General features: G+C 46.9%; 1 long non-coding RNA gene across 6 annotated transcripts in view; it reads right to left on the bottom strand.

Annotated features, from left to right (window-relative positions):
* The window catches only part of LOC113251999 (uncharacterized), an 86,530-nt gene that overhangs the window by 9,644 nt on the left and 60,171 nt on the right, over positions 1-16,715 (bottom strand). For 4 of the 6 annotated variants that reach the window (XR_003314678.4, XR_008957932.1, XR_008957930.1 and 1 more), the window contains 3 exons: positions 15,719-15,877; positions 11,821-11,876; positions 85-10,334 (listed from right to left, as the gene is read on the bottom strand). This is a non-coding gene — a long non-coding RNA (uncharacterized LOC113251999). The remainder of the gene's footprint in view (positions 1-84; positions 10,335-11,820; positions 11,877-15,718; positions 15,878-16,715) is intronic. The other 2 variants (XR_008957933.1, XR_008957931.1) reach the window with 2 other exon arrangements.

The following is a 16,715-nucleotide window of genomic DNA, read 5'->3' as shown; positions in this document are numbered from 1 at the left end:
GCGAAAAGGTATACTAGTTGTCTATTGTTGCATATTACTCCAAAATTTAATGGCTCAAAACAACAGCAAACATTTCTTACTTACCACAGTCTCTGTGCATTAGGAATTTGGGAACAATTTAGCTGGATGGTTTTGGCTCCGTGTTTCATGCTGTCAAGATGTCAGCCAGGTCTGCAGTCACTGGAAGGCTTGGTTGGGGCGGGAGGAGCCACTTCCCAGGTGACTCACTCACAAGTCGGTGCCGGTCCTGGGTGGGCAGCCTCAGCTGCTCCCCATATGGGCCTCTCCACAAGGCTGCTGGAGTGTCTTCAAACGTGGCAACTGGTTTCCCCCGGCAGGCGCGATTCAAGAGACCAAGGCGGAATCTACCACGTTTTTTATGTTCTGTCTTGGAAATCACACACCCTCTCTTCTGCAGTATCGTGTTGGTCACACGAGTCGGCCTCATGCAACGGGGCAGGGGGCTATATATGGGGCGTACTGGGAGGCGCTGACCAGGGGGCCATCTTGGAGGCTGGCTACATGAAGGGGACTTGGGGCTCCGAAATCAAGAATAGTGGCCACAGCTGGGCCCCTTAGAGGTAAGAGCGGGAAGGCATCCTGGAGCCAAGGCAGTTCTGGGCACTTGAGTGGCAGACATCCCTGTCTTCTTGTTTTCCCCCTTCATGTCACCCTGCTACACCCCTCCTGTCTTCTGCCAGTTCCTTCCATGTTTCTCACTCTCCATTCCTAAAAGGAGAGCCTGATGGGTCAGTTCCTCTTTTTCCCAGGTCATCATAGGTTACCTGACAGCCTGCAAGTTAGCTTCTGGGATCCATCCTAGCCCAGACGTTTGGGGGAGTCAAGGTTCACATGGTCTAAAATACGGACACCTGAGCACAGGGGTCAGGACAGTCTCACTGAGATGACCTAGTGGAGGATTGCGGGGGTGGGGACGGGACAGAGCTCAGCAAGTGTAGTCTGCTCCACAGGCACAGGGCCAGACAGAGGAGCCACAGGTGGGGACGAGGAAGAAAAATACGGACAAATAAGTTGGTCCCTGGCCTCTCTGTTTAAAGAGGAAGATGCCCATAACCAGATAATTTTAATTAGACTATAGTAGAAGTTCCCTGGGGCAGGCCGGGGGGAAGACTTCTTTTTTTTTTTTTTTTTTTTTTAAGATTTATTTATTTTAGAGAGAAAGAGAAAGCCCGAGTGGGGGAGGGGCAGAGGGAGAGAGATTCAAGCAGAATCTCTGAGCACAGAGCCCGACGTGATGGGGGGCTCAGTCTCACAACCCATGACATCATGACCTGACCTGAAGCCAAGAGTTGGGCGCTTAACCGACTGAGCCACCCAGGCGCCCCTTGGGGAAGACTTCTTAAGAAGACTCCTGCCAGGGCCTTGAAGGATGAGATGGAAAGATCCAGATGAAGAGAAGCAAGGATGGCATTTAAAGCAGAAATGATTTGGGGGAAGGTGGGAATCTGTGGTAGGACTGGAGGGCAGGCCGGATGGGAGAAAAGCTGGTGAGGTCGGTGACACCGTGACAGAATGAGGAAAGGACTGTGGGTGGCTCGGAAGTCCCCCCCCCCCACCCGGCCCATAGCAACTCTAGAGGGGAGGCCAGGTCCAAGGCTTCCTATAAAGATTTGTAGAAACCTGCGAGCACCCAGCCCTTCAGGTTCTGGTTCCCGAGGGGCTGTGTAGGATTTGAGGAAAGTTGTAGTCTCCATTAAAAAAGACCGCCATGCTTATGGAGAAGTAATGGCTTCTCCCCCTAATGACTAGTTCCCTTTAATAGCAATCCCTCCGAATATAATTCCGCCAGGATCCAAATTAAGCCAGGCTTTATTCAGCATCAAGAAGGCCACATCTGCATAATGAAAAGATTTCGTCAGAGCCCGAGAAAAGTCTCCCGGTGGGCTCTCCATCAGACACCTCCTCATCCTCCCACAGACAGTCTCCCAACCAACTCAGAAAACGCCTGGAGAAGAAACGCCTTGGAGCAGTTCAGGCCCAGCCAACAAGCTTCTTACAGAGGACTCAAGATTCCTACGTTAAGTGTCCTACGGCCACTTTTATGTCTCACAGACCATGTTTAGAGTGGGACTTCAGAGGTAAAAGCGAGCTCCTAGACTTCCACTCAGAGACATGTGTGGCTTTGGTGAAGCCTGGCCTTGGGTTGGGGAACCTTCTGTTACCGAAGTTCCCAGAAACTGCGTGGCTTGTGGTTCAGCACCTGCCCTCTGCAACCAGCCTCCCTGGGTTTATATCCGAGCTCTGACACTTTCTACTGTGTGACCGTGGCTAAGTCACGTGAGCTCTCAGCACCTCTGTTTCTCATTTGTGAAATAGGGATTGTCCGAGTCTGTTTAAGCTGCTGTAACAGGACAGCGCACTGGGTGGCTTATAATCAACAGAAATTTATTGCTCACAGTTCTGGAGGCCAGGAGTCCAAGATCAAGGTGCTGACGTGGTCTCATTCTGGCGGAAGCCCCCTTCCCAGTTCATGGCCAGGGCCTTCTAGCTGGAAGAGGGCTGGGGATCTCTCTGGAGCCTTTTATAAGGCGCCCTCGTGAATTAATCACATCCCAACGGTCCCATCTACTATTACCATCACTTTTGGGGGTGAGGATTTCAGCATAGGAATTTTGGGGGGGACATAAGCATTCAGACAGACCGTAGCAGGCATGATAACACTAACACCTCCTAGTCAGGGTTCTTGTGAGGAGTAAGTGAATTATCCTCATAGAAGATTGGGAGCACTGGCACATAGAAAGCTCCATGTGTTTGCCATTATTATTATTTTAGTGCAAATTAATGCATCTGCAACTCTTCTCCCATTAAGCTGTAACTATAACAAATTGTCATTTGCAGTTAGCTGTTCGAGCCAAGCATCTAGCTCCGATCATGGAAGAAAGCGTCCAGTCACCAAGCTCTGCTGCTTATTACTCCTAAGTACACTTTGACTCTATCCACTTTTCTCCAGTATAGATGGTATTTATACAGCAGGCTTTGGACCCAGAGTGCTGGGTTCAAATCCTGACTCTGCTTACAAACTGGGTGACCTTGGGCAGGTTCCTTAACCTCTCTGAGCCTTAGTGTTATCTATAAAATAATAATAATGATACTTACTTGACAGGGGTTTGCGAGGATTGAATGAGATCATGCAGGTACCTGGAGCTTAGACATTCAACCAAACCTAATTTTCATTACCATTATCCCCATTCTACACCATCTCTCACCTAAATGTCCATTAGCCTCTCAACTAGTCTCCCGGCCTCCAATCTTGCCTTCCTACAAGGCATTCTCCACATGGCAGCCCAATGATTTTCCTAAAAACACAATCTGATCACGTCACTGCTTTGCTTAAAATTCTGCCAATGATTCCCATTGCCCTTGGTACAAGGTCGCACAGCCCGAGAGAGGCCTCCCTGGACCTTCATGATCTGGTCCAGCCTCCTTCATCAGCCAGAGCCCCGCTCCACCGTGCTGCCACCACACTGGCCTTGTTTCACATCACGAAGCTTCCCCAGCGCAGGCCTTCGCACACGTGGTTCCTCCGCACGCTCTTACGGCTCAGCTAACTGACTCCTGCTCACCCAGCCAAGGCCAGCTCACGGGTGACTTCCTCAGAGACGCCTTCCCCAGCTTCTGGCCAAGGAGGGCTGGTCCTTCTTGCTGTTAACTGATGTGATGAAATTCTTTGTATAGTTTTAATGCCTGTCGGTGTAGGAACTTGGTCTGGGGTTTGTGTGGTTCACGAAGCATTCCCCAGAGCTTGATGTAATGCCCGGCCTACAGTAGCCACTCAATAAACATTTAAAGAATTGTGAATTATTGAATGGATCAATTAAACAAATGTGGCATCCCTGCTCAGGACCTAACCCTCTTCTCCGAATGCCACTCCACAGAGCCCTAGTGCTCTGTGCCCTCCCTTGCTCTGTGGGGGCAGGGGCAATGGGACACACCGTTGAGAACCCAGCAGGCTGAGGACAGGCTGCCCTGTCACCGAATCAGAGCAGGAAGGCCCTCTTAGAGGCTGGGCATCCTGTTTCCCTGCTCCGTTAATATAGCCGGTGACCTGGAGCTCACTCCTGTTAGCAAGTTCTTCCCCATTTCGACCTTAATTCTGTCTCTTGAAAAGTTCCCAACCATTCGTGAGATTTTTGGGTGGGGGGGGAGAGAGAATGAGTGGAGGCGGGAGGGGCAGAGGGAGAGGGAGAGAGAGAATCCCAAACACAATTCACGCTGAGCGCAGAGCCCAATGTGGGGTTTGATCCCACAATCCCACGACCTTGAGATCATGACCTGAGCCAAAATCAAGAGTTAGAAGCTTAACTGACTAAGCCTCCTAGGTGCCCCCATTTGTGAGATTTTTATTTTCTTCTATGACTTCTGTATTTTCTGACTTTTATAGAGTGTATATAAATTGCTTTTGTAATTAGAAAACAATACATTTTTAAAATTTTTGAACACAAAACCTAGTTCTGCCCTATATATATATTATTATATACATATATATTCTTTTCCTGCCCTTTATATTAACAAGGAATCTACTCGCTGGCCTCCCCTCCCACGTTAGATTGGTGACTGAAACCAGCACACACACAGTCTGGCTTCCTGTGCCCTAGGACCTGCCTGCTATTTGCTCTGTGGCTGCCATTAATTAGCAAATGCTTTTTTCAACTTGCAAAGGCATTACCAGCCAGGAGCTGCCGGCCTGCAGTACCATATGGAGTCCCAGGGGGCCACCAGGTCCATCCCAGAGGGTCTTCCTCAGCAGTTCACGAGTCCGTCTTGGCTTCTAATGGCCAATCAACTGTATGGCAGAGCTTCACGGGTAATCCATAGGATTTGAATAAAATTAATCCACGACACAGAGGAATTCTGGCAAATCAAAACGGGTTTTTCCCAGGTGCAAGTGGGTTAACCTCTGGCCCATGGCCTATAAGAACAACCCTAAAGAACACAAAGAAAGGCCAGGTTAAGGCTTGTTGGGTGCAATGCTTCATTTACACAAGACTTTAAAATTTAAAACATGCTTCCAAACAAGGATATATAAATGCAGGTACTTAAAGTTTACTCACATTTAAAAAAAAATCAAACATAAAGGGAATAGTGCTAATTATTCCTCTCTGTTTCCCAAGAATAAGGCTTCTTTTTGTTAGTGAAAAGTGATAAAACGAAACCAGTTTGGCCTTTCAGGGTAACCAGCTGCTGCCCAGTACAAGAATAGGATCTTTAAACACAAATAACAACAACCAAAAAAAAAAAAAATCATTAAATAAGAAAGCCGAGTTCCTAGAGGGATCTAAGGAAAGAAATAAAGAGGGCCTTCCCAGTTTAACAACTCATTTTCTAGAAAATGGAAGTGGCTTCACAGAAATGCTCTCAGAGGTTTGTTCACCACAGCCTTGGAAAGGGAAAGAAAAACATGTATTCAAGCACAACGACAACAAAAGAGCTTATATCCAGTAGCCGAGAGGTGGCACAGAAACACCAAAGTGGGGAAAAGCTAGAGAACTTTCTCTGATCAGCTAGACACTCGGGTAAGGTGGGGAGACCTGTGTCTGATTATGTTACCTTCATATACACACACACATATATGCACGTGTGTGTGTGTGTGTGTGTATAGAGAGATTTATTCTAAAGAATTGGTTCACATGATTGTGGAAGTGCAAGTCCAAAATCTACAGGGTACACCAGCAGTCTGGGGATGCAGGGAAGAGTTGCAGGCCCAGTCCAAAGGCAATCTGCTGGCAGAACTCCTTGCTCGGAGGCCATTGGTCTTTGTTCTCTTAAGGCCTTCAACTGATTGGACGAGGCCCACCCACATTGTAGAGGGTAATCTGCTTTACTCAAAGTCCACTCATTAAACCTTAATCTCATCCAGAAAACATCTTTATAGAAACATCAAGAATAATGTTTGACCAAATACCTGGGCACCGTGGCCAAGTTGACACATAAAATTAGCCATCGCAGTAGTGTTATTTCCCTAACTGGAGTCTACCAATCTGGAAGGCACAGGTTGGCTCTTACCTGTCTGAATCTTCCCACAGGGCCTACTTGAGAGGTGATTGTCAGGGAGCGTTCCATAAATCCCCAAAGAGTGGAAGGATGGAACGGTGAGACCTGACAGACCCTCTGGAAGCAGCCTCGTGCATCTTCTGGGAACAACAGAGGATGTGTGACCAACAGCAGCTTGATCCCCAGAGTGCAAACCACAGGGCGGTAGAGATCCCAAAGGCACAACCCTGATCCTTTCTCTGCTGTGGAAAGGACTCTTCAGCCATACTCAGTCACACTTTCCAAGACAATAATAGATCTAGATAGAAACGTCTGTTCATTTGGATTTGAGCTCAGCACAGCCCTAGCCAGTGAAGGAAAGACAAAAGAAAAACACAAAAGCGTGTTGTGGCTTAGGGAGAGATGTCCCACCCTGGTCTCCGACCATCTTTTTATGATGTACGTACCTGTTTCAAGCTTCATCTTTCTCCCAACCCTATCATTAACTCTATGCAACAAGCTCCACATCTTACCTGTTCCTCCCACCCCAAACCAAGCTTAGATCAGCCCCCTGAGATTAAGCAGGCTCAGAGGAGGGCTACTGCTCTCCCAGTTCAAGCTCAATTTTTTTTAAAGATTTACGTATTTATTTGAGAGAGAGACAGAACACGCATGCAAGCAGGGGGGAGAGGGAGAGGGAGACAAGAAGACTCCCTGCTGAGTGGGGAGCCCAACATGGGGCTTGATTTCATGACCCTGAGATCATGACCTGAGCTGAAACCAAGAGTTGGCCACTCAACTGACTGAGCCACCCAGGCACCCCTCAAATTCAAAATTTTAATTCTAAACCCAGAATCTAATCTCCAGGCTTCCCCTTGGTTCCCCAGCAGGCCGCTGCTTAGACTGGAAGAGGAGGGAGGCCTGGGCCAGACATCTCAAGCAACTGGGGAGGAGGTGGGTCCTCAAGCCATTTTTAAATGCCAGCCCCCAAATTCATGTACTTGTAATTATCTGGTGCCCATTTAAAATTCCTTCTGCATCTGTAAAAATCCTTCTCATTCCTCCTCAGTCCCAGTAGAAAAATGGGCAAAAGATAGGTACAGACTGTTCAAAGAAAAGAAATTCCCAATGTCTCTTAAACACATGAGAAGATGCTCAATTACACTTATAATAATAGAAATGCAAATTAAAAGTACAAGGAGAATAAAACAGACTGGCGAAGATCATAATGTTAGGTAATGCAGTCTGGTAAGATTGTGGGGCTGGTGCAAGGCTAACCTTCTCTGACCTCCTTGGAGAGCAATTTGGCAAAATATCTCAAATTTTAAAATGCACTGGTCTGATGACCAAGCACTTCCACATCCAGGTATTAATAGATTTGTACATTCATGCAAAATGACGTGTGCCCAAGAATATACATTGCGGCATTGTTTGTAATAGAAGACTGGGGGGGACGATCTAAATGTCTATTAATAGGGGACCAGTTAAATAAATTGACCACTACAGCCACTTCAAGGAATAGGAAGGTCCATATGGACTGATATGGAAAATTTTGAAGGGTTAGTACTAAGTGAAAAGAGTAACGAGGATGCCAGTGCCTGGTGTGCATTTGTGAGTGGGAACACATGTGCGCATATATGTTGGTAAATGCACGGAGCACCCCTGGAAGAACGTCCAGTAACCTGGGAACACTGGTTGGTTCCAGAGCAGAGACCTGGGAGGCATGGAAACATCAGAAGGAAGGAGGTTTCTTTTTCACTGAGTACCTGTGATGGATTCATTTGTGACCCATAAAAAGCCTATGTCGAAGTCCTAACCCTCAGTATATCAAAATTTCCTTATTTGGAAATAGAGGCATTGCCAATGAAATTAGCTAAATTGAGGTCATGTAAGAGTAGTGAGGGTCCATAATCCAATATGGCGTGTATCCTTACAAGGGGAAATTTGGACACAGACAGGTGCACAGGGAGGACACTGTGTGAAGACAAAGGCAGAGACTGAAGTGACTCTCAGCAAACCACTAGAAGCCAGGACAGAAGCATGGAACGGGTTTTTTCCTGCAGGCCTTAGAAGGTACAAACCCTGCAGATACCTTGATCTTGGATTTCTGATTTCCACAACTATGAGACAACAGAAATCCATTGTTCTAAACCACCCCATTTGTGGTGCTTTGTTACGAAGACTTAGCGAGTGAATACAGCAAATGCGTACTATACCCTTTGGTGCCTTGTATGTTCTGTATCATGCACATGTATTATCAATTAAAAAAACCATTTTTTTTCCAACACAAATATTTGTTCCTCCCTGAAACCTTCCCAGATTCACCAGGCTGGGTCAATTGCTCCAACTTTTGGGCTCTGAGAATATTTTTATCTCTGCAACATCATTTGCCACATTGTCATGTAATTTAGCTGTTCACAGTGCTCTCCCTTCCACAAAAGGAGCCAAGCCTGCATTTTATTCATCATTGTACTCCTAGAGATAAACCCTCAAGTGTTTGCTGGAATGGATGACTAAATGGGTAACTAACTAGACATTTTTCACTGCCTTCCTACAGTTCCATCACTATTTACTGATTTTTGGCTTGATAAGCTATCAATTCATGTATACTTCGTGAGGGCAACATGGCTGAAACCTGACTCTAAAATTTGGAGGGTTTTGATTGGTGGAAGGAAAACACATCATTTAAAAACACACATAAGCGAGGTGCCTGGGTGGCTCAGTCGGTTGAGCATCCGACTCTTGATTTCAGCTCAGGTCATGATCTCAGGGTGCTGGGATCGAGCCCCACATCTGGCTCTGCACTCAGCGTGGAATCTGTTTGGGATTCTCTCTCCCTCTCACTTTGCTCTTCCCCCCTTCTCAAATAAATAAATAAAATCTTAAAAAAACAAATAAAGACACATACAAGCTTCTGCACACCAAAGGAAACAAGCAACAAAACTAAAAGACAAGCTATGGAATGGGAGAAGATATTTGCAAATCACATTTCCGATAAAAGGTTAGTATCCAAAATACATAAAGAACTTATACAACTCAACAGAAAAAAAAAATCCAATTTTAAAAATGGGCAGTTGGGGCGCCTGGGTGGCACAGCGGTTAAGCGTCTGCCTTTGGCTCAGGGCGTGATCCCGGCGTTATGGGATCGAGCCCCACATCAGGCTCTTCCGCTATGAGCCTGCTTCTTCCTCTCGCACTCCCCCTGCTTGTGTTCCCTCTCTCGCTGGCTGTCTCTCTCTGTCAAATAAATAAATAAAATCTTAAAAAAAAAATAAAAATAAAAATGGGCAGACGACATGAGCAGATATTTCTCCAAAGAAGACATGCAGATGGCCAACAGACATATGAAAACATGCTCAACATCACTTGTCATCAGGAAATGCAAACCAGGGGCGCCTGGGTGGCTCAGTCATTAAGCGTCTGCCTTCGGCTCAGGGCGTGATCCCGGCGTTCTGGGATCGAGCCCCACATCAGGCTCCTCTGCTGAGAGCCTGCTTCTTCCTCTCCCACTCCCCCTGCTTGTGTTCCCTCTCTCACTGGCTGTCTCTCTCTCTGTGAAATAAATAAATAAAATCTTTAGGGAAAAAAAAAGGAAATGCAAACCAAACCACAATGAGATATCACCTCACACCTGTCAGAATGGCTAAAATCAAAAACACAAGAAACAACAAATGTTGGCGAGGACGTGGAGAAAAAGGAACCTTTGTGCACTGTTGGAGGGAATGCAAACTGGTGCAGCCACTGTGGAAAACAGTATGGAGAGTCCTCAAAAAATTAAAAATAAGACTACCATATGATCCAGTAATTCTACTATGGGGTATTTATTCAAAGAACGTGAAAACACAAATCTGAAAAGATATATGCCCCCCTGTGTTTATTGCAGCATTATTTACAATAGTCAAATTATGGAAGCAGCCCGAGTGTCCATCGATACATGAATGGATGAAGAAAACGGGGTATACATACACGACGGAATATTAGTCAGCCACTCAGTCATAAAAAAGGATGAAATCTTGCCATTTGCAATGACATGGATGGATCTAGAGGGTATAACGCTAAGTGAAATAAGTCAGTCAGAGAAAGACAAATACCATATGATTCACTCATATGAGGAATTTAAGAAACAAGTGAACAAAGCAAAAAAAAAAAAAAAGACAAACTAAAAACGGACTCTTAACTATAGAGAACAAACAGATGGTCACCAGAGGGGAGGTGGGTGGGGGGATGGGGGAAATAGATAAAGGGGACGAAGAGTATACTTATCGTCGTGAGCACTGAGTGAGGTACGGAGTCGTGGAATCACTGTACACCGGAAACTAGTATAACGCTGCGTGCTAACCACACTGGAATTAAAATTAAAAATAAATACATAAGTAAATAAAAATAAAAACACATACAAGAGGTTCACTTCAAATGAGTTGGGAGTTCAGTACTTTCTGGGGAGATCGTTCCTCAAACAGGAAGAGGGGTGAGTTTTGTCTGGGGGGAGAGGAAGAGTTGACAAAGGCCTCCTCCCGGCACCGCTGTGCTTGATGAGGGACAAATAAAACAATTTGCTGCTCGTGCTCCTAAGGGTGCTTCTCGTTACGGGTCACAGAAGCTACCTCTGAGCTGGGTGACAGAGATTGATGATATGGCCGCTGAATATGTCTCCTAGCGTTGCCTTAACCTACCACAGAGCGGGCGGCTTCAAGCAACGGAAATCTATTGTCTCACAGTTCCAGAGGCTAGAAGTTGGAAATGGAGGTTTGGCAGGGCTGGGCTCCCTCTGGAAGACTCGAGGGGAGGCCCGTTCCTCGCCCATCTTCTGATGTTTGCTGGCAGCCCTTGGCACATGCATCCCTCCAGTCTCTGCTCCGCCCCCACCAAGCCTTCTCCCTGTGTGCGTCTCTGTGTCCGAATCTCCTCTTATAAGGATACTGGTCATTGGATTAGGGCCTGCCTAATCCGGTATGACCTCGTCTTTTTTTTATATAGCTTTATTTTTAATTTTAATTTTTTAAAAAGATTTTGTTTATTTATTGGAGAGAGAAAATGAGCAAGAGAGAGCAAGAGCAAGGAGGAGGGGCAGAGGGAGAAGCAGAGGGAGAAGCAGACTCCCCACTGAGCAGGGAGCCTGATGCGGGGCTTGATCCCAGGACCCCAGGATCTTAACCGACTGAGCCACCCGGGCGCCCCCAGTATGACCTCATCTTAACTTGATTCCACCTACGAAGTAAGGGCACATTCTGAGGTTCCTGGTGGATATGGATTTTTGGGGGGGAACACTACCCAACCTAGTAGAGCTGTTCAGCTGGCTAGGGCTCACTGGGAATGGAGAGGCAGCAAAAGAGGAAGGAGTATGTAACTTTACAAGTAAGCACAGGACTTGGAACCAGGCAGACTTGGTTACAAATCCTGGTTCTCCCCGCTGGTCAGCTATGTGAATTCGGGCCAGTTACTGAACATTTCTGAGCCTGTTTCCTTGTCTGTGCAATGGGTTTAATGACTCCTAGGTTTGCTGGGCAAAATAAATAAGATCAGGTCCTGACCTGCTTAACACAGCGCCTGATATTTTAAAAATTTAGTTTTGGGGGCGCCTGGCTGGCTCAGTCAGTGGAGCACGCAACTCTTGATCTTGGGGTTCTTAATCTTGGGGTTGTGAGCTCGAGCCCCACGTTGGGTGTAGAGATTACCTAAAAAATACATTTAAAAAAATTAGTTTTTAATGCTAGCGTCCCCATTTCCACGGCTCCTGCAATGATATGGCCCTAAAAGGGGGATATGTAGAGAAATAGCGAAACAGGATAGTTTATGATTAAAGGCCCAGAGGCCTGGTACAGAACGTACCTGCCACAGGAGGTCAGAAGCGGGGGCAGCTGGACTTGAGCAGGCCGACTGTAACTCTTAATAACAAACAGACGCGGAGTTAGAGCTGCAATCTAAAATCCTACAGCTAAGCCGCACGGTCGCCTCTCGAGCAACATGGGAGTCAGGGGCACCAACCCCCACGCACAGCTGAAAATCTGTGTATAACTTTCGACTCCCCCAAAACTGAACTACTAATACTGTTGACCAGAAGCCTTACTGACAACATACACAGTCCATTACCACATTCTGTGTTACATGTATACGGTATTCTTACAATAAATAAAGTAAGCTAGAGAAAAGAAAATGTGAAGAAAATCATAAGGAAGAGAAAATACATATACAGGAATGTACTGTGTCTATAGAAAAAAATCCACGTGTAAGTGAACCCATGCTGTTCAAATCCCAGTTGTTCAAGGGCCAACTCTATGGGTTTTTTCCCCTCCCCCTCCACCAGGGTATATTTCCAGAGCTTATCACTGAGGTCTTCATAGCACAACTAGACCAGACATGTGCTATTTTCCTATCTGCTCGAACACCTACTGCCCGGGGCTCCTCTCCCCTTGTGCACTCGACCATCAGGACATTAGGGAGAGGCCAGAGCTTCCAACCAGGCGGCCCTGCCTTCCTTGTCGATGCTGCCCAGAGCGGAAGGGTCATGTTGGGAGGGGTTGGCTGGTAGAGCTGCACATGGCTGCATGTGTCGATCTCTGATAACATCCCAACGGCAAACAAAAATGACTTGGGATGATCAACATTTTGCCCCGATCAGGGAGAACTGGCTGTTCTCTTATGCCAGCTCATGTGTTCCATTAGAAATGGATTAAATTATTCAGACGCTGAAATCTTTCTGGGTGACATTTGCATTCGGAACTCACCACGATAGCCGGGCGTGAGTCCACAGTCTCTGACCTGTGTTGTGAGTCAATCGGGGGCATCCCCATCATCGGGGGCCTGACGTGATCGGCCACCGCAGCCTGGGGCTGCTCTGTTTCCTCGGCCTTGAGAAAAATTACATGCACAAAACTTTGTTTCTGAATTGTAGGTTTTTAAAATTTTTCCCTGGTGACTAGGGGGACGAAGCCATCGATTCACTTATTATATTTACTGAGTGCCTGGTGAATAGCACGGGCTCTAGAATCAATTGCCTACATTCGAATCCCACCTGCACAAATCATGAACTTTGACACTGAGCAAGTTACATAGCATCTCTAAACCTCAGCTGCTTCATCTGTAAAGGGAGAGTCATCATAATACCCTCCCATAAGGCCGTTGAGAGGATCGTTCCAGGTTTGGTTGCTCAAAGCAGATTGTGAGACAGAAGTCAGCAAGCAGGGCTTCTTGAACCAGTCCTTTTAAGAGCAACACCAGTGAAAGGGAGAGCAGGAAGCAGAATAGGGCAGAGGGGAGAAGCTGAGCTCTGAGGCAGTGCCAAGGAAAGCAGGAGCCACCCCAGGGAGCGCTCTGCAGATGGGAGAGTCCTGAGCCCTACCCTGAGTTGGACCAAAAGGCAGGGCCCTTGTGCCCCTCAGGAGATCAGCCCCTGCATGCCGGGCACTCCTGCAGGGAGATCTTGGGCGAGGCAGTTTCCCCCAGCTCAGCCAGTCCCCCCAGGACAAGTGAGATTGATCTTCCTCTGATCTGGGGAATAAGTTCTTCATTCCTGAAAGGGGATCACAGCCTCCCCAGCAAAGATGAGATCATCTGCATAAAGCCCATCACGCAATAACTGGCCTGCAGTAAATACTTAGTCGATGGCAGCCTTTGCAATGACTGCTGTGACTGTACCTGTTCTTTGCCAGGCACTGTGCCGGAGGCTGGGACCCGGTGGCTGTCAAGATTCTGCACCTGCCCTCAAGAAACTCAATCCATAGGCAGACCAGACCATCCAGCAAGCAATTGCAGGGCGGTGCACGGGGTAGGGTGCCATAGGATTTGTAGCAGAGCATGTAGAAGGGGCACGTGCCCCAGACTGGGAGGGTGAAGGACAGTGAGGCCAAAGGGAATACCTGGAGTTGAAGAGCAGTTAGCCAGGCAAAGGGAGCTGCAGGTGCTGGGGGTGGGGGAGACGGTGGAAGATGCGGTGTGTGCAGATGAGAGAAGCGTGTGTATGATACAGCTCTGCAGGCCCAGAGTGGGCACCAGGGAGGGGGAGACAGGGTTTTGTGGACAGCAGGCCAAGGGGTGTGGACTTGAATATAGAGAGGGCAATGGGAGCCATGAGATCATTCTAATCCGAGAAAGGACATGGTCCATTCGTACTTGAACAAGGTCACTCTGGCTGCCATGGGGGCAAGGGATTGGACATGGACAAACTTAGAGGCCATTGCCTGGGTCTAGATGAGAGATTAGAGTGACCTGGGTCCCGCTGGGGGTACTGAAGAAAAAACGCACACAGTCAAGGAATGTTGAGGCGGCGGAATCCATAAGCTTGGCAATGACTGGGTGGTAAGAGAGAAAGAGGAACCCAGGGTCATGCTTAAGCTTCTGATCTGGGCAAATTCCAGAAGGCCTGGTGTCTTAATCCATTCAGGCTGCTATAACAGAACACCAGAGACAGGGTAGCTTGTAAACAACAGAAATTTATTTCTCACTGTTCTTTTTTTTTTTTTTTAAGATTTAATTTATTTATTTGTCAGAGAGAGAGCACACAAGCAAGGGGAGCGGCGGGCAGAGGGAAAAACAGGCTCCCTGCTGAGCAAGGAGCCTGATGCAGGACTTGATCCCAGGACCCCGGGATCATGACCTGTGCCGAAGGCAGATGTTTAACTGAGCCACCCAGGCGTCCCTATTTCTCACTGTTCTGGTGGCTGGGAAGTCTAAGATCAAGGCACCAGTACAGTTGGTACCTGGTGAGGGGCTGCTTCCTGGCTCACAGACAGCCACCTTCTCGCCGGGTCCTCTTGTGCTGACAGAAGAGGCAGGGATCTCTCCAGGGTCTCTTTTATAAGGGTACTAACCCTGTCCATGAGGGACCTAATCACCTCCCAAATGCCCATATCCAAATAATATCACATGGGGGAATAGGTTTCAACATATGAATTTGGGAGGACACAAACATTCAGTCCATAGCACCTGGGAAACTAATGTCCTAAGACCCAGAGGGGAAAAAAAAAAGCCACCACAGACAGACAAGCTCCCTGTTATTTGGAATGTCTCAGAGGAGCTGCGCTCAGCCAGCTCTCCAAGACTTACAGCTCCATTTTATTTTATTTATTCATTTATTTATTTTTTAAAGATTTTATTTATTTATTTGACAGAGATAGAGACAGCCAGCGAGAGAGGGAACACAAGCAGGAGGAGTGGGAGAGGAAGAAGCAGGCTTCCAGCAGAGCAGGGAGCCCGATGCGGGGCTTGATCCCAAGACTCTGGGATCACGCCCTGAGCCAAGGACAGATGCTTAACGACTGAGTCACCCAGGCGCCCCTTACAGCTCCCTTTTAGACAAACCCACTAGAAGCCCCTGATGCAGTACAAGTCTCAGAAACAGATAAATTAATCCTAGAGAAAACTGTTTCGTCTCTGCTTCTGCCTAGCAAAACAACAACAACAACAACACAACAACAACAACAACAACAGCAGTAGAGAATGCTCCCAGTGTTAAAACTGTGGTTGTAGTGGAAAGCAAATTGAACAAAGAGACACAAATTCACTTTGGATTCAATCTTCAATAAACATCAATATTTACTGAATATGAATTCTGAGCCCAGCCCTGTGCTAAGAGCTTCAGATAGAAGAGTAGACACTGACCAGTGAACTTGAGGGTCCAGCTCCTTCGGTAGTAATGTTTCTTATGGTAAATTGGTGCACTGGCATTTGGGTTTATATATTAGTCTCTTATGTGTTTGCTAAGCTGAGTCAATCCCTGGGGCTTACTCACCTGCGCATTTTAACAAAACTGAGTTTTTGGATTTCAAAGCTGACAGGCAGGACCCATGCAAATGGGAAACATTCCATTGGAAATGAATGATCTGGAGGCCATTCTCACAATTGTTGCAAAAGGAGTAACTTGAGGCAGGAAGAGAGGTTCCAGGATATTCTGTAAATTTGAGTTGAAAAATGAGGTCCAATATTAGCCCAAAGTGTTAAAAAACAAAACTCAACCCAAGTAAACTGAAGATCTAATTGGCTTTATTAAAAGATTCATGAATCAGGCAACATCCTGTCTAGCAAATAGATGCTCTGAGGAGTTGTACAAAATGGAAGGTTGTTTTTTTTTTTTTTTAAGGTTTTATTTATTTATGTGACAGAGACAGCCCGCGAGAAAGGGAACACAAGCAGGGGGAGTGGGAGAAGAAGCAGGCTCCAAGCAGAGGAGCCCGATGCGGGACTCGATCCCAGAACGCCGGGATCACGCCCTGAGCCGAAGGCAGACGCTTTAACGACTGCGCTACCCAGGCGCCCCAAAATGGAAGGTTTTTATAAGAAGGAGGGTGGAGTAAGAAAGTCAGAGGAAAAAGAAGGAGGAGGAGGGGAGGAGGAGGAAATAAAAAAGGATTGTTTCAGGCAAGACCTCTTCCCTTAGGAGGAAGGGCAGGGTTCTTAATTTGCAGATAACCTCATCTCCCTTTGGGGGCCAGAGAAGGCCCAAGTGACAGATTACCTCTTTGTGCTTATCAGAAAATTCCTGATTGACAGGTTTAGACAATTTCTGGGGGAGGCTGAAACTGAAATCACGTTAGGTATTAAATCCTGGTTTGCTGACTTGGCCTGCCCCAAGTAACACCATTTTGGACCTGTGGTTTTCTTTTTAATGAAAGCAACTTCCCAAAATATTTCTGGGGAAGGGAATGAGTCTGCATGCCTAAGAATCTGAAATGGAACCTCCTCCAAATTCTCTCTCTGGGGGCACATGCTCTTCCTGGGAACTGCTTGGT

The sequence above is a fragment of the Ursus arctos genome, unplaced genomic scaffold, assembly GCF_023065955.2.
Source record: "Ursus arctos isolate Adak ecotype North America unplaced genomic scaffold, UrsArc2.0 scaffold_7, whole genome shotgun sequence".
NCBI lineage: Eukaryota > Metazoa > Chordata > Mammalia > Carnivora > Ursidae > Ursus > Ursus arctos.
Note: the sequence above shows the minus strand (reverse complement) of the source record. Positions and strands in the feature narration are given on the sequence as shown.